The 13,520-nt window shown below is 44.7% G+C and overlaps 1 protein-coding gene across 1 annotated transcript in view; it reads right to left on the bottom strand.

Annotated features, from left to right (window-relative positions):
* Window positions 1–13,520, bottom strand: part of IMP4 (Ribosomal RNA processing Brix domain protein) — a 63,075-nt gene that overhangs the window by 24,052 nt on the left and 25,503 nt on the right. The gene's annotated exons all lie outside the window — the stretch shown is intronic.

Below are 13,520 nucleotides of genomic sequence, written 5' to 3'. Positions count from 1 at the left end.
TGCAGAGGAATTAAGGGGGTTAGTATAATCAGGATTGGGTGCAGAGGAATTAAGGGGGTAATTATTTAAAAACAAGCATTTTACACTTAATCTACAAGAGCAGGGGACTACATCATACAAAATTACATATTTTTTCAAACTGGACAGAGCTAGACAAAGTTCTAAGTGCTTCCTCATTAAGGGAAATGCAGGACTCACAAAGAAGTGATGACCATGGACCCTACGAATGAGGTACCTGCTCGAGATCAAGGGGTAGAAGAAAGGACAATGAAGCCCATGAGTACTACCCATGGTAGTAGAAGTAAGAGTTGTGACATATGCAAAAATTCACTTTGGAAGGGCACCCAACTGGGTTTTTAACCAGCCAAGGATAGTAAATAGCTAGAAAGGGGACAGATGTGGTGACAAGGGTGCTATCAAGCTAATGCAATATCAAAAGAACATGTCATCTAGAAACCAATGAAAATGGACAGCCTCCCTGATGGCATCATTGATTTCCCAAATCCAGCCAAATGATGACATATAGCCACCATCAAAGTTCTGAGAATCCAGATCTCGAGCATAGTTGTCAAGTACGAAAGGTACGATATAGTACGGTACTAAATAGTACCTTAAGATTTTAAAGATACGGTATGATATTAGTATGAAAAAAATTGTAACTTGTTTATTTTGGACTAAAGATAATAGAATAGATGTTTAAAGTCTAATAGCAATGCTATGAGAGTATATAAGATGAATATTTAAGGGTAACATGACAAAACCTCATGCCGCATGCTCAACGTGCACTACTATTAACAACAAGTTACAAGTACATAGATGAGAGTACATACATCATACACAAAGGATCATACAAATAGGAGTAGGCTTGAGAGAAGATTGAGAAAGAGAGAGGCGAGAGAGAGAGAGAGAGAGAGAGGGAGAGAAGCTTGAGACAAAAAGAGGGTGTCAGAGGCTTGAGAGAGAGTACTAAATCATATGAATACATACGGTACAGTACATAGATGGGAGTGGGTATATCATACATGAAGGATCATACAAATAAGAGTAGGCTTGAGACACACAAGGTTGTGAGAGAGAGAGAGAGAGAGAGAGAGACAGAGAGAGCGAGAGAGAGAGAGAGGCCGCGAACTGCCTCGCCGGTTGCTGCACGTTGACCTACTGGCCCGTTTGGCCTGTTCGGCCCGTCGCGGGACCTGCCGCCAGACCTGCACGTCGACCTCGCCTGCTAGCCCTGTCCGCCCTTGCCTGCCAGCCCTATCCACCATCGCCTTGCCAGACCTGTTCGCCCTCGCCTGTCTGACGCAGCCCTCGCCTGTCAGCCGCCGCCATCGCCTCTCAGATGCAGCCCACGCCTATCAGCCGCCGCACTCGTCTGTCAGACGCCGCCCTCGCCTGTCAGACGCCGCTCCCGCCAGTTAGTCGCCGTTGTGCTCGCCCCAGACCTGCACACGGAGACAGAGCAGCCTTGCCTTTACACAGACACTGAGAGAGAGAGAGAGAGTGACGACTGCCCGCGTGCTTGAAGACCCACCCGCCTGTATTCGTCTGTGGCCGCCTGCTCCGCCTGTGCCTATCTGCTCGCCTGACGCCTGCCGTCTGAAGCCTGTGGTCACAGAGCACAGGCTTAGCCGCAGCCTGCTCCTACTTGCTTCTTCACAGAGAAGACAGCAGTATGGCTGGCCTCGATATGGATTTTCTAGACCGAACGGTGGCAGCCCTTGGCCCTGATTCCGATACAGAGGAGCCGGAGGATATGGTGCCGTGCACGGAGGAGATGCCTCCGGGTTCTGAACTGCCGCCTGCGGGCAAACGCTCCAAGCATACTTCTGACGAGCCAATGGGTCCTCAAGAACGTTCCTATGCGCAGGTTGCCTCTGATCCTGTGGATTCGCAGGAGATTGACTGGGAGCATTTGTTGGACTTTGCCAATACTCTGCTTGGCGATTATGTCCAGCATAATAATGAAACTTTTTCTGACGCGGGAACTGATGATGTGCTGGAAGCCACGGTGGACCCGAAATCAGTCTTGCGGTCCTTTTCGGTGTTTTATGACCGTGCCGTTATACTTTTCTTCACTGGCAAGATCCCAGTGCTTTCACATATTCACCAGTGGATGCACCATTTATTGCAAGGGAAGTGTGTTGAGGAGATCTTCCTTGGACCTCGCGGCTTTTATGAGATGCTGTTGATATCGGAAACACATCGAGCTGAGCTCCTGTCCAAGTTGCCATTATTCTTTGATCGCCGCTTGGTCCATGTTGTACCATGGCGCCCTATGGGTAACTTCCAACGTCTGCTTCAACGAGAATGCCCGGTGTGGGTGGAAGTGGAAAATTGTCCGGCGGTCTATTGGCCATTGTTGAAGGATGCAATGGCATTTGTGGGAACAGTGCTGGTTCCCCCAAGCCTCAGGGCTATGAATCGAAACCGTTTATGCATGTTATGGGACACGGCCAGGAAAAGGCCTGCGTGGCTTCGCCTCAATTGTTCTGGCATGCATCCTTTGCATTTTCGCTTGAAATGGGGCAACTTGGCAGGACACTGCTTTTCATGTGGTAAATTGGGGCATTTTATGGCCGAATGCCCCGAAAGACAACCGTCTTCTGAGGATGCGCATGTTGTGCTGCCCAAGGATGACATGGTGCTTGATGCCCTGACACACGAGGCCCTTCAGCCACCTAATGTCGTGGATAAAGGCAAACAACAGGTCCTGGGTTTGGATTCCCGTAGCACTGATTGGATTGATACACGTCAAAAAAAAGGTAAAAAGTTGGATGCAGGCCTGGCGGATCCTGGGCCTAATGCTTCACAGGATTCCGTGCGCACGTATATGCGCAGGAAAGAAATGTTCACTTCACAGCATGCTGCGCGTACTATGGCCTCGTCTGCCCCCCGTAATCAGTCTACAAGAAAAGTCTATACAGACGGTCCCAAGGGCCCACCTGCTAAGCTGGCGTTTGATACAAAAGGTAGTGTGATTACACCCCGGGATCGGCATTATCCCCGTCCCACTCCCAAGGCAGTGGATTTTCCTTCTACCTCTAAAGCAGGTCGCCAAAATTCGTTTGCAGTATTGGCTGATTTTCTGGATGAGGGTGTCCTAGATGCTCTCGCGGAAAAGGTGAAATCGAGGCAACAGGCGCCTCGTTCCTGACTTTCTTATTTTGAAGATATATGAAGATAGCCACGTGGAATGTGCAAGGCATTTGCTCTCGCCATAAGCAACATGCCATGTGGACTATCTTGCATGAGAACCAATGGGATGTATTGTGTGCAGTTGAGCACAAAAGTCACAGTGAAGCAGGATAAGTTGTGGATTGTCATGGATTCCGTCTGTTTTATGCAGGGACACATGCTACGCACTATTCAGGCGTGCTGATGATTGTCCATGAGAAATACCAGCCTGTTCTTGTTAAAAATGATGCGTAGGGCCGCTTTCTAGTAATCGAAGTCTTATTTGAAGAAGAGATTTTATGGTTGCTGGGCCTCTATGCTCCGAATGATCCCGCATCCCCACGGGATCTTTGGTCGACTTTGCAGGGCTCGATGTCACTTGGCCGAAGGGGGTTTTTGATGGGAGATTTCAATATGTGTGTTGACTCTTCTCAGTCCACTTCAGGGCATTCGGTAATGGATACGCCGGAAAGCGGAGTGTGGAATTCCTTTGCTTTGCGCGTACTTAAGCAAGATCTTTGGTCGTGGCTTCACCCTTCTTTTTCAGGGTTTACTTTTCATTCCGCACAATATGCAACTACTTGGTCGCGGTTGGACCGAATGTATATCATGCAGGGGGATGATTTTCTTCCCGAGATGCTGGAAATGAAGGTCTTGCAGCAATATGCATCGTCGGACCATTTCCCCCTCCAGCTGAGATGCGGGCACAACCTATTGCACCTTTTATGCAGTTGCTGGATAGGCTCCCTTTACGTCTCAACTCCTCTTATTTGAAGCATCCCATTTTTCAGGGCTATATGCAGCAATTGATTGAGAGGTTCTTATTGGACTTCGCCTCTGAGGGCTCGGCTTCATTTGCACGGCTGCTCTCCAATGTGCAGCGGGTTGCTCGGCAGTATGGGATTCATCATGCCTCTCTTTGTCGGCGACGTCGACATGCAGCAGAGGACTTACTCGCTTTGGTCCGTTCGTTGCTCGTGGATACCCTAGATGATGATTTTCTGCAGTCACTAGAGAGGCGTTTGGCCCATCTTATTCAAGTGTTTCAGTTGAAATCTTATCAGTAGGCCAAGCTGCATAACTTGACTGACACATTGCAAGATAGTGCCTGCCAGTCTCATAAGTTCTTTCGCGCCTTGCATGCTTCTCCTCCTCGCAAAAATATGACTAGACTCCAGGATTCGGAAGGTCACATAGTCACTGATCCGCAGACCATTGTCAATATGTGCAGAAATTATTTTATGGAACTTCTTGGTTCTTCTCCCTCACCTTCTAGCCAAGTTACGCATGCCCGCTCGGTCTTCCATCATCTAGTCCGCAAGCAGGTTCCACTTGATATGCAAGCCACTTTGGAGGCGGATATTTGCGAGGAGGAGGTTATGGATGTTTTGTTGCAACTGCCTAAGGATAAAAGTCCTGGTTGGGATGGTCTCACCAATGAATTCTTTGAGAACTCGGCCACGCAGCTGGTGAAGCCATTGGCGGTCATGTTTCAGCAGGTTTGGGAAACAGGGGTCATGTCTTCCTCATGGAAAGAAGGCCTTATCAAACTAATTCCAAAGGTTCCTTCACCGTCAATGCTGCAACACTGGAGACCAATTTCTTTGATGGGCTCGATGTATAAAATCTTCTCCAAAGTGCTGGCGAATCGGCTTCACAAGCATCTTCCAGCTATTGTGCATCCTCTCCAATACGGTTTCATTAAGGGCTGCAACATTCTGCATAATATCTTAAATGTGCAAATGGCTATTGACTATGCGCGGCACTCCAGTCAGGAAGTGATATTGATTCAATTGGACTTGGAAAAGGCGTTTGACTATGTGGACTAGTCTTTCATTGCAGATCTCATGTCTACTATGGGTTTTGGTACTCGGATGTCCCGATTGATCTACACCATTAGTGCTGCGGCTTCTTCAAGAGTTATGCTCAATGGTGGGGTTACAGAGCCATTTGTCCTTGCACGCTTGGTCAGACAGGGTTGCCCTTTGAGTCCTCTCTTCTTTGCCCTGGCGACTCACCCGGTCCTTTCAATGTTATCCTCAATGGCGGCTTCTGCTCAGCTGGCAGGATTGTCTCTTCCTTTGGGGCAGCACTTCATTAGCCAATCTTTGGCTGATGACACCTTTATGATTTTGCGGGCGGACAGGGACAACATTTGAAAGGCATTAGATGTTTGGACATTCTTTGGTCAGGCCTCTGGTCTTCGCATCAATGCCTTTAAATCAGCTATACTCAGTTGCACGGAGCCTCAGTAGGCTGGCACGGCCAGGTGGTTTCCCGTGGCTCCATTGTCAGGCATCTTGGATACCCATTGGGGGTGGATGTACGGCCAAAAGACCTACTAGAGTGGATTTCACAAAAACTGCCGGCGAAGTTTATGTATTGGAAGTTGCAAGCGTGGCCATTCCATGTCCGCCTCAAAGTGGCTCAGACAATTAGGCTACCAATGCTAACATATTTCCTGCCATTGTTACCGTGGACGCCTACTACTTTGAAGGCTCTCACTCATCCCATTCGTTTCATGCTATGGAAAAAGAATTCACTGCAGGCAAGTATTTCGTGGATTTCATGGTCACATACATGTACCCCTAAACGCATGGGTGGTAGAGCTATTTTGGATGCAAAAACTCATATGCTGGCTCTTCGTTGGTCTCTGTTTCGTGCCATGTGTGTGGATCATCACCCATGGACCATCATAGCCCGTTATTTTCTTGAGGACAGCGGGCTACGCCATGGTAATACACGACTTCGGGCCTCCTAGTGGCATGTCCTTAATGATGACGCTCGATTTTCTAGTCCCTCTTCCTCTCTGTTACTGCACTTGGTCGGCTCTTGGAAAGTGGTGCTCCAAAAGGCCCGTTGGCATCCAGTGGGGGACTGCTTGCAGACTAACTCCTTTCAGCTAGAATTGTTGGCAATATCGAGATTACTTTCATGGAAAGACAAACATCAGCTCAGACCGAGATTTAACCGCATGGCCCGTTTAGGTGTGACTTCGATTGCAGATGCTACCCTTGCCACTCGCAATGTTCTTGCATCGTTTCGAACTGCTAGGAGACTTTTCAGGATCCCGCGCGGATACCGTGGTTTATGGGAACAGCTTTTGTCGGAGCTTCAAGGTAGGCAACCCTTTCCTGCCCTAGCTGTGGATCGTCCTTGGCAAGACTGGGACCTTGCAAGCCGGTTGAGTCTGGAAAAGGCCTCTACTAATCAAGTGTATCATCTTCTCATTCAAGATCACCAATGGCTGGGTGTGAAAGCTAATACTGTTTGGGGACTGCGGAAATCGCAGTCATGGTGGCAAGCAACGCTAATGGAGAGCTGGTTGAATAAGGCACCTTTCAAATGCAAGGTCTTTCTTTGGCGGGTAATGATTGGTGGTCTTCCTCTTGCCTCGGCCCTTTCCAAGCGTAGAATCTCGAATGGCAATTGTTTCTTCTGTACCACTATTGCGGAATCGGCCCGACATCGTTTTCTTTCTTGCCCGCTCGCCAAGAATATCTGGTCACTCTTGTCGCAAATCTGACGCGCAGTGGTGGGGTCCTCACTAACTCCTTTCGATTGGGTTTTTGTGCGCCCAAAGTACCCCACACCGCCACAGTTACATATGAAGATCTTATTTCACTTTTTTAGATACTGGGGATGCTGGCACATTTGGACCACGCGCAATGCTTTTCTCTTTGATTCAGCCTCTAATGTACCGAGACATATTGCCAGGCTTAAAGGGCTCTTGCATTGGCAGCTAGATCTCATCCGGCACTCTAACTTGCTCCCTCGGGAGGATTTGCTTCCCTGGCATATGGCAATTGCCTCTGGGTCGTTGCCATGATTGGTGTAACCCTTTTTAGTGCATTAGTACGGGGATTCCCCACACGTTGGCCTAGGACCCTCGTGACTCTTGTAATCATGTAATCATGTAATCTTGTACCTTTTTTTCATAATTAATACAATTACCTTTTGCGAAAAAGAGAGAGAGAGAGAGAGAGAGAGAGAGAGAGAGGCTTGAGAAAGGCTTGGGGAAGAGAGAAAGACACCTAATGACAAGCATGTTCATGACATGGTGAAACTAGCCTTCCTTCTCAAACAGGGTGCTAGATGACCTGAGCATCAAGTTCACATGAACTGAAATACAAGTGTTAGCAATCAATCTCGGACAATGGATGCCCAATTGGCCCCAAAAACTAGTGCCCCTTGCTTTATTTTTTTAATTTATATTGCGATTTGGTGAAGTACACTAAGATTGCTCCAAACTCCTTTGCTAGCCTCCAATTGAGTCAAATCTAGCCCCAAATTCAATTGGGATAGCAAGTCACTTGAAATCTATGCAATTCCTTGAATTCCAGCTCCTGATTTCAAGTATGAAGCTGTCAATTTCATCTTCACTAGGGCTTGGAAATGGCTGAGAACTGCTGAGGGATTTCTTGTAGAGAGAGAAAAGTGAGAGGAGAAATTTCTGAATTCTGTCACAAGAAAGTGCCGAAATCAGCTGTAGCCTGATTTTTGACAGCAAAAATGCTGTCGCCAGCTGCTCCACACCTCCAGGAACAAGTCGCCAACAGCACCAAAGACTGGAACATCAATCACCTATAGCATGATGGCCTTCTGATGCAGTTGGCAGCTGCTGATGGACCTCCTGGTGGCTGGAAATGGCTCCTCTCAGCTGATACCTGCTGTCTACTGTCTCTCTCCAATCTCTCCCAAGCCTCCACAGTGCTCAGAATGGCAGAATGACCCTCAACCAGCACCCAACAGCCTTTCCTCCAGCTCTTACAGGAAAGTTTGCCACTTGGCAGCCTATTTTGCAACTTAACAACCTTCCAAATGGAGTTTTCAGCCATTTCAATTAATTTTCAGAATTAATCATTCTGAAAATTAATTTAACCATTTGTCCTTGCCCAAAAAATCAGCAGTCCCCCATCCACAATTAAATTGGCTAGGCCATTTAACTCCCGAGTGATCCTCAATATTAATTTAGCCCCTAAATTGGCATTAATTAATTAATTAATTTCTAGTTCCTAGTATCATCACTAACACTTATTGGCCATTTAAATACCCTAGCCAAAAACCAACACCAAGGTACCACCTAGTACCTAACCAATATCGCTCAGTACAACTTTTGCCTTTTGACACCCACTAACATCCCTTGCTCCTTGGGCCATCATTGTGGTTTAATTGACTTTCATGTCACATGTCCACATTTCACTAATGTCTAAGCCAAAATGTCAAGCCACATTTCACACCCCCAAGACACATGCTATACAGAATCGAGACCAAGAAACAAAAGCAGAGAGTGAAGCATATATATTTCATCAAAGATAATAGCCCATCAAATCAAGATATTGGTTGTTTGAGCATAATGATCCTTAGTTCTAGGCTTGAGTATGCATCACTCGTCATTGGGATAAGAGCCACAACATTTGAAAACAAGCAAATGGAAATAAGTATACATATAATGAAGCACATCACATGAACCGACACCTCCCAAACCATTTGATCAATCTAGGAATGGACTATGTACCATCACTAACACAAGTAGCCGGTGGCCAACATCAATTGATTGAAGTGATAGAAATGCAACACACTGGTCAGAATAGGCAAACACAAATGACACCAACACTTCACGATCTCAACAACACAATTTACTGCTTATATCAACACAGTGACACACAACCAAGAGCAGCAAACAGTTGATAAAGCAAGGTTCAAATGTTGAAGTCCACACAAAAACACAATGGCAAACAGAAGCAGTGCACTCACCAGTGGCCTAACACACTAGAAACATGTTAGCCAAAGTAAAAAAATCAGCACATAGGTAGAGTGTATCTCTGATCAACACACCTTAAACATACGATGGCATGTTAGTAGAGCAAAACAAACTATAGAATAATGAAAGATACAAGATGGATGAAAGAGAATGCACAAGATGAAATTGGTCACTATGGCAATCAAGTGTGCAATGGTTGAGCACCAACTCACAACTCCACAAGCTCCCTCTCTCCACACCAAAAATCTACAAGTTCATGAATGAATAACTACGGCCACACTCCCTCCTTGTAAACGCCCCGAACAACGTAGTATGCTTAACAATTATGATATTCGCTTGTTTTCGAGATTTAATATAAAAGAGAATGAACACTTTAAGCTGAAAATGAAAATTACTCACAAAATTACAGCCATGAAAATGTAAAAGTAATGGAGACAAGATTGAGGATTGAAGATGGAGACGAGAGTGAAAAATGTCGACGCCTTTGACGATGATGAGGTCTTCCACGAGAAGGGTGTGACTCTTCGTCCATGCCCGGATCTTGAGATTGAAGATGATGAAGTGCTTGATGGGGATGAATGGGGCCAGTTTCTGGCTATCTGTGGGTGCTGTACATGAGTTTACAGCAAAGAAAAATGATGTTGAATGAAGAAAAACGAGCTCTTATTTATAGGAGAGGAAAAAGCTAGTACAAAAGGGAAAAGTGGAGTAGCACAAGACAAGTGTCCAGCCACATATCATGAGATGTGACAAGTGGTGGGACTCTTGAAAACTTGTGTGACAAGTGTCTTGACACTTATCTCTTCTCTATGGCCTTCCTTTTTGGGCTGAATACTGTCAAGAATAGAAACAATCAAATTTAGTAAGCACAGTCGGAGTACAGAATTTACTATTTTTAGAATGGCATCCCTTTTTTTTAGGACTAGCATTTTTAGGCTAATTCGAGGCTCCTAAAATTTAGGGACCTCCTAAAATTTAGGGACCCCCCAATATGGGTGTCATATGAAAGCTTTTTCCGTGTACATCGCAAAAACGGTATCAGAATCTTCATGTGACTTTTCTATGCAAAGAAATGTGCATTTCAAGCTTTCAGCCCACACATGCACATTGTACAAGCATTTCATGATCATGCCATCTTCTTGATTGAAACTGTCTGTTCTAGCGGATCTAGCCCACACTTCAAGGCATCAATCCTTTCTGTGTGCGAGTCTAACCCTGATATGAGTAAGTTCTGGTCACAGGCACCCAATCGGGCCATATAGGTGGAAGTGTGAACTATCTTTTCTCTAACCCACCGCGTGGATCCACCATAACCTACAAGCAATTTATGCTTTCCATAGAAGAGGAGAAGAAGGAAAAAGCAGTTCGCGTGATCATCAAAATGCGATGTTGCTTTATTTTAATCAAAGATTTTTGCCTTAAGGAAAAGCTAAGGCTTTAAAAGCCTTAGGATTTTATAGAGTTAAAAGCACATCATGTGAAGATGGAAGAAGAAAACCTATATAATGGGGACATTGTATGTTTTGGTTACAGATGCAGGAAAGCCTTTCACTTATGATGAGGCTATGCGCAGGTGTGACAGTCACGCAACAAGTTTGGTCTCTTCCTCTTCCGCCAAGTCATCTGCGACGAATACCAGTCTTGGTTTTTTTCCTTTTTACCACTCATTAGTGGCCAGCTCCAATGCACTTTTCTTTATATCTAATTAGTCCAAAGGAAACAAATTTAATAAATCATTATATAGACAAATTAATGAAAAAATATACAAATTCTGTTTCTATAGAGTTGTGACACTCCTTTTATAGAAACAAAAATAAAGGAGCTCTCCCACCACAAAATAGGTAGACCAATAGTCAAATAACAATAAAGAGGCCACTCCTGAACTTGATACAAACACTTCTAACACATAGGAGGTTGCAATAAGCCTCTATTGGCTACGTATTAGAGTCAAACAGCAGCTTGTAGATGTGCACAAAAGTCTCAATCATGATTTTCCTCAAGGGACATAAAATAGGTTTGAGGGCCAAAGTATATGAGAGGTCTAGCAATAAGTCACTCAAGCAACCATTAGCACAAGAGAGTGTAGTATAAGAGAGTGTAGCAACTATTGGTTTCAAGCACAAGAGAGTGCAGTATATCATCTTTAGTTCAACTCTCTAAGCTCAACTGTTGGTTTCAAGCATGCTTGCGATAAGAGCTTGGTTGTGCACAAGAGAGTATAGTATATCATCTTCAGCAACTCTCTGAGATCAACGACAAGAACATATACCTACCAATTTTGATTGTGAGGCCTTTTGAAAGAATGTCCTACTATGGGATCCTAATGATGCTTTGGTATATGTGGCACTCCTCCATGACATCCCCAAGAAAATACCTCTTATATGATATCTCCAAAGGTTTGGACCAGCTCATGTAGGAGGCTCCATCCACCGTGTGAGTTAAAACCAGTCTTCCTTCTTGGCAAGGGTGGTAAATGACCTAATTTAGCACAAATTACAGCAAGCAATAAATATACAATTTTAAAAATGTAAACTTTACCACTTAATCTTGGATAGCCGGCACTCGATTGGCCCCAACAATTTGTGCCCCTTGCAGTATTTCTTTAATTATATTTCTCTAATTTCAAGCACAAAGAGATATAGGCTGATCCCTCTTCAAGTTCAATACAATGCACTGTCATAAATGACCAGCAGCCTTTAGAATCTATTTGGTCCTTGATCTGATCACTAATTGGGCACAAATTGGTCTTCAAGCTCTTGCATGCAAGCCACAATAAATTGAGAATGGCATATGTCTTGGATCTGCAACAAATTTCTTCCCTTCAACTACTACACCAGGTACGCGGTCTTCAATAATTAGACCCAAACTAACACCAGACACCCATAAGTACCTGTCCAACATAACTTTATACAACTTTCACAATATCACCCATAGATCACTTGGGGTACTTAGGACGTCACAGTGACTTAAATGCCTTGCACTTAGCATGTGCACAACTTAATGATGCCAAGCTAAGCATTCAAAATATACATCTCCGCAACATGATTTTTTACTCTTTGGGTCACCTCCAGACCTTCGAGTGGGGTTAATGTATGCAAGATTCCCTTCTACTAGTGACAACTACAAATGATCATCTTCAAAACATGTCAGCTACTCTTCCAAAGGCCCATTTGGTGGGGACTATTCTCTATAGGATACCTCCTAAAATGATGGCTGGGTGAATGCCTTAAGGGTTCAAACTTCATCTCAACTATTCACCCTGTAGCATATGACATCCATGTTATTAGTGCAAGAATCTACTTTTAAGATTAGATGGGAGATTGCCATTTTGAGTTGGAAGTGGATAACCAAAAGCTGTCATGCTGAGAGAGAGGGAAACGAGAAAAAGAAGGGGAATTGCTACTTGTAACAAGAGGCATCTCCAGAAGAATTCAAGAAACTAGTGGCTTTCAAGGAGGAGGCAAGGGCAAGCTCAAACCCTTCATCCCCATCGTTGGACTTGGGCTCCAATAGCTAAGGCTATTGTGACCATTAACAACATTGACATTAGTTTCTTCTCCAAGGCACCTACAACATTCTATTGATCTTCTAAGGCTAGGAAATCCATGGTCCATATGTTGTCATTGTCGTATTTCTCAAGCTTGTCATCATTGTGTTTATTATCATATTAATTGCCCATGATTTAAGAGAGGGTGCTAGCACGATGTACATGTCATGGTGTAAGCAAATTCATCACCTCATGAGTGAGCCTGGGTGTGTTGTGGGCTGTGCATTTCTTTTCATGTGCTAGTCAGAGGGCGTCAATTTATTTGCCCATGATTTTGGCTGCCTTGCATTATTTAGTTGGTCGACTACTATTTTTGGCCATTTTGATGCTGGCCGCGACCCAATCCAATCTTAGGCATATTTTTTGCCTATTTATTCGTTGGCTCCGCTCCCTCCTCCTCAAATCATTCATCCACTTGCGGTCTTCAAGAGTAGGCATATTGGAGAGGGGGAGCTGGTGGTTGTGTCCACACAGCTAATGACTCACTATTGTATGCAATTGTCTTATGATTGGAACAAGGATTCCATTCATTAAGCATATCTCTGAGTTCTCTCTTTATAGTGTTTTTGTATTCTCTCTTTTCTCACAATCTCTGTTTCTTCTCTCATGTTGTGCAATCTCTTACAGCAGCCTTATACACTTTCATCACTGCACCCACTTCTAACACATGGGTCATTATGGTCATTGCTGGGACAGCACATATGGCTGGGTAGGTGGTGATTTCATGGGCAATGTGTTGGCAGCACAATGTTGCTGCTAGGCGGCACATTTCTCCATACTGATGGCACCTTTTCTACTAGTCAACTAAGTTTGCTGGTCAGATCAGTTTAGGCCCACTTGGTTCATTATATCTTTTTTATTTTACATATTTATAGCCAGCCTCTCATCTCACTTTCAGGTTGTGCATCCATTGGTATTGTACTTTGTTCTCACACTTCATTTGATAGATTCCACTACCTATGCTAAGACTATTGTAGAGACCTAGGGGGCAATGGTTTGGGTTACAGCTAGCATGTGTATGGTTCTTGGGAGGAT

The sequence above is a fragment of the Lygodium microphyllum genome, chromosome 24 (assembly GCF_053477565.2).
Source record: "Lygodium microphyllum isolate KBCC chromosome 24, Lygodium_microphyllum_v1.1.10, whole genome shotgun sequence".
Taxonomy (NCBI): Eukaryota; Viridiplantae; Streptophyta; class Polypodiopsida; order Schizaeales; family Lygodiaceae; genus Lygodium; species Lygodium microphyllum.
Note: the sequence above shows the minus strand (reverse complement) of the source record. Positions and strands in the feature narration are given on the sequence as shown.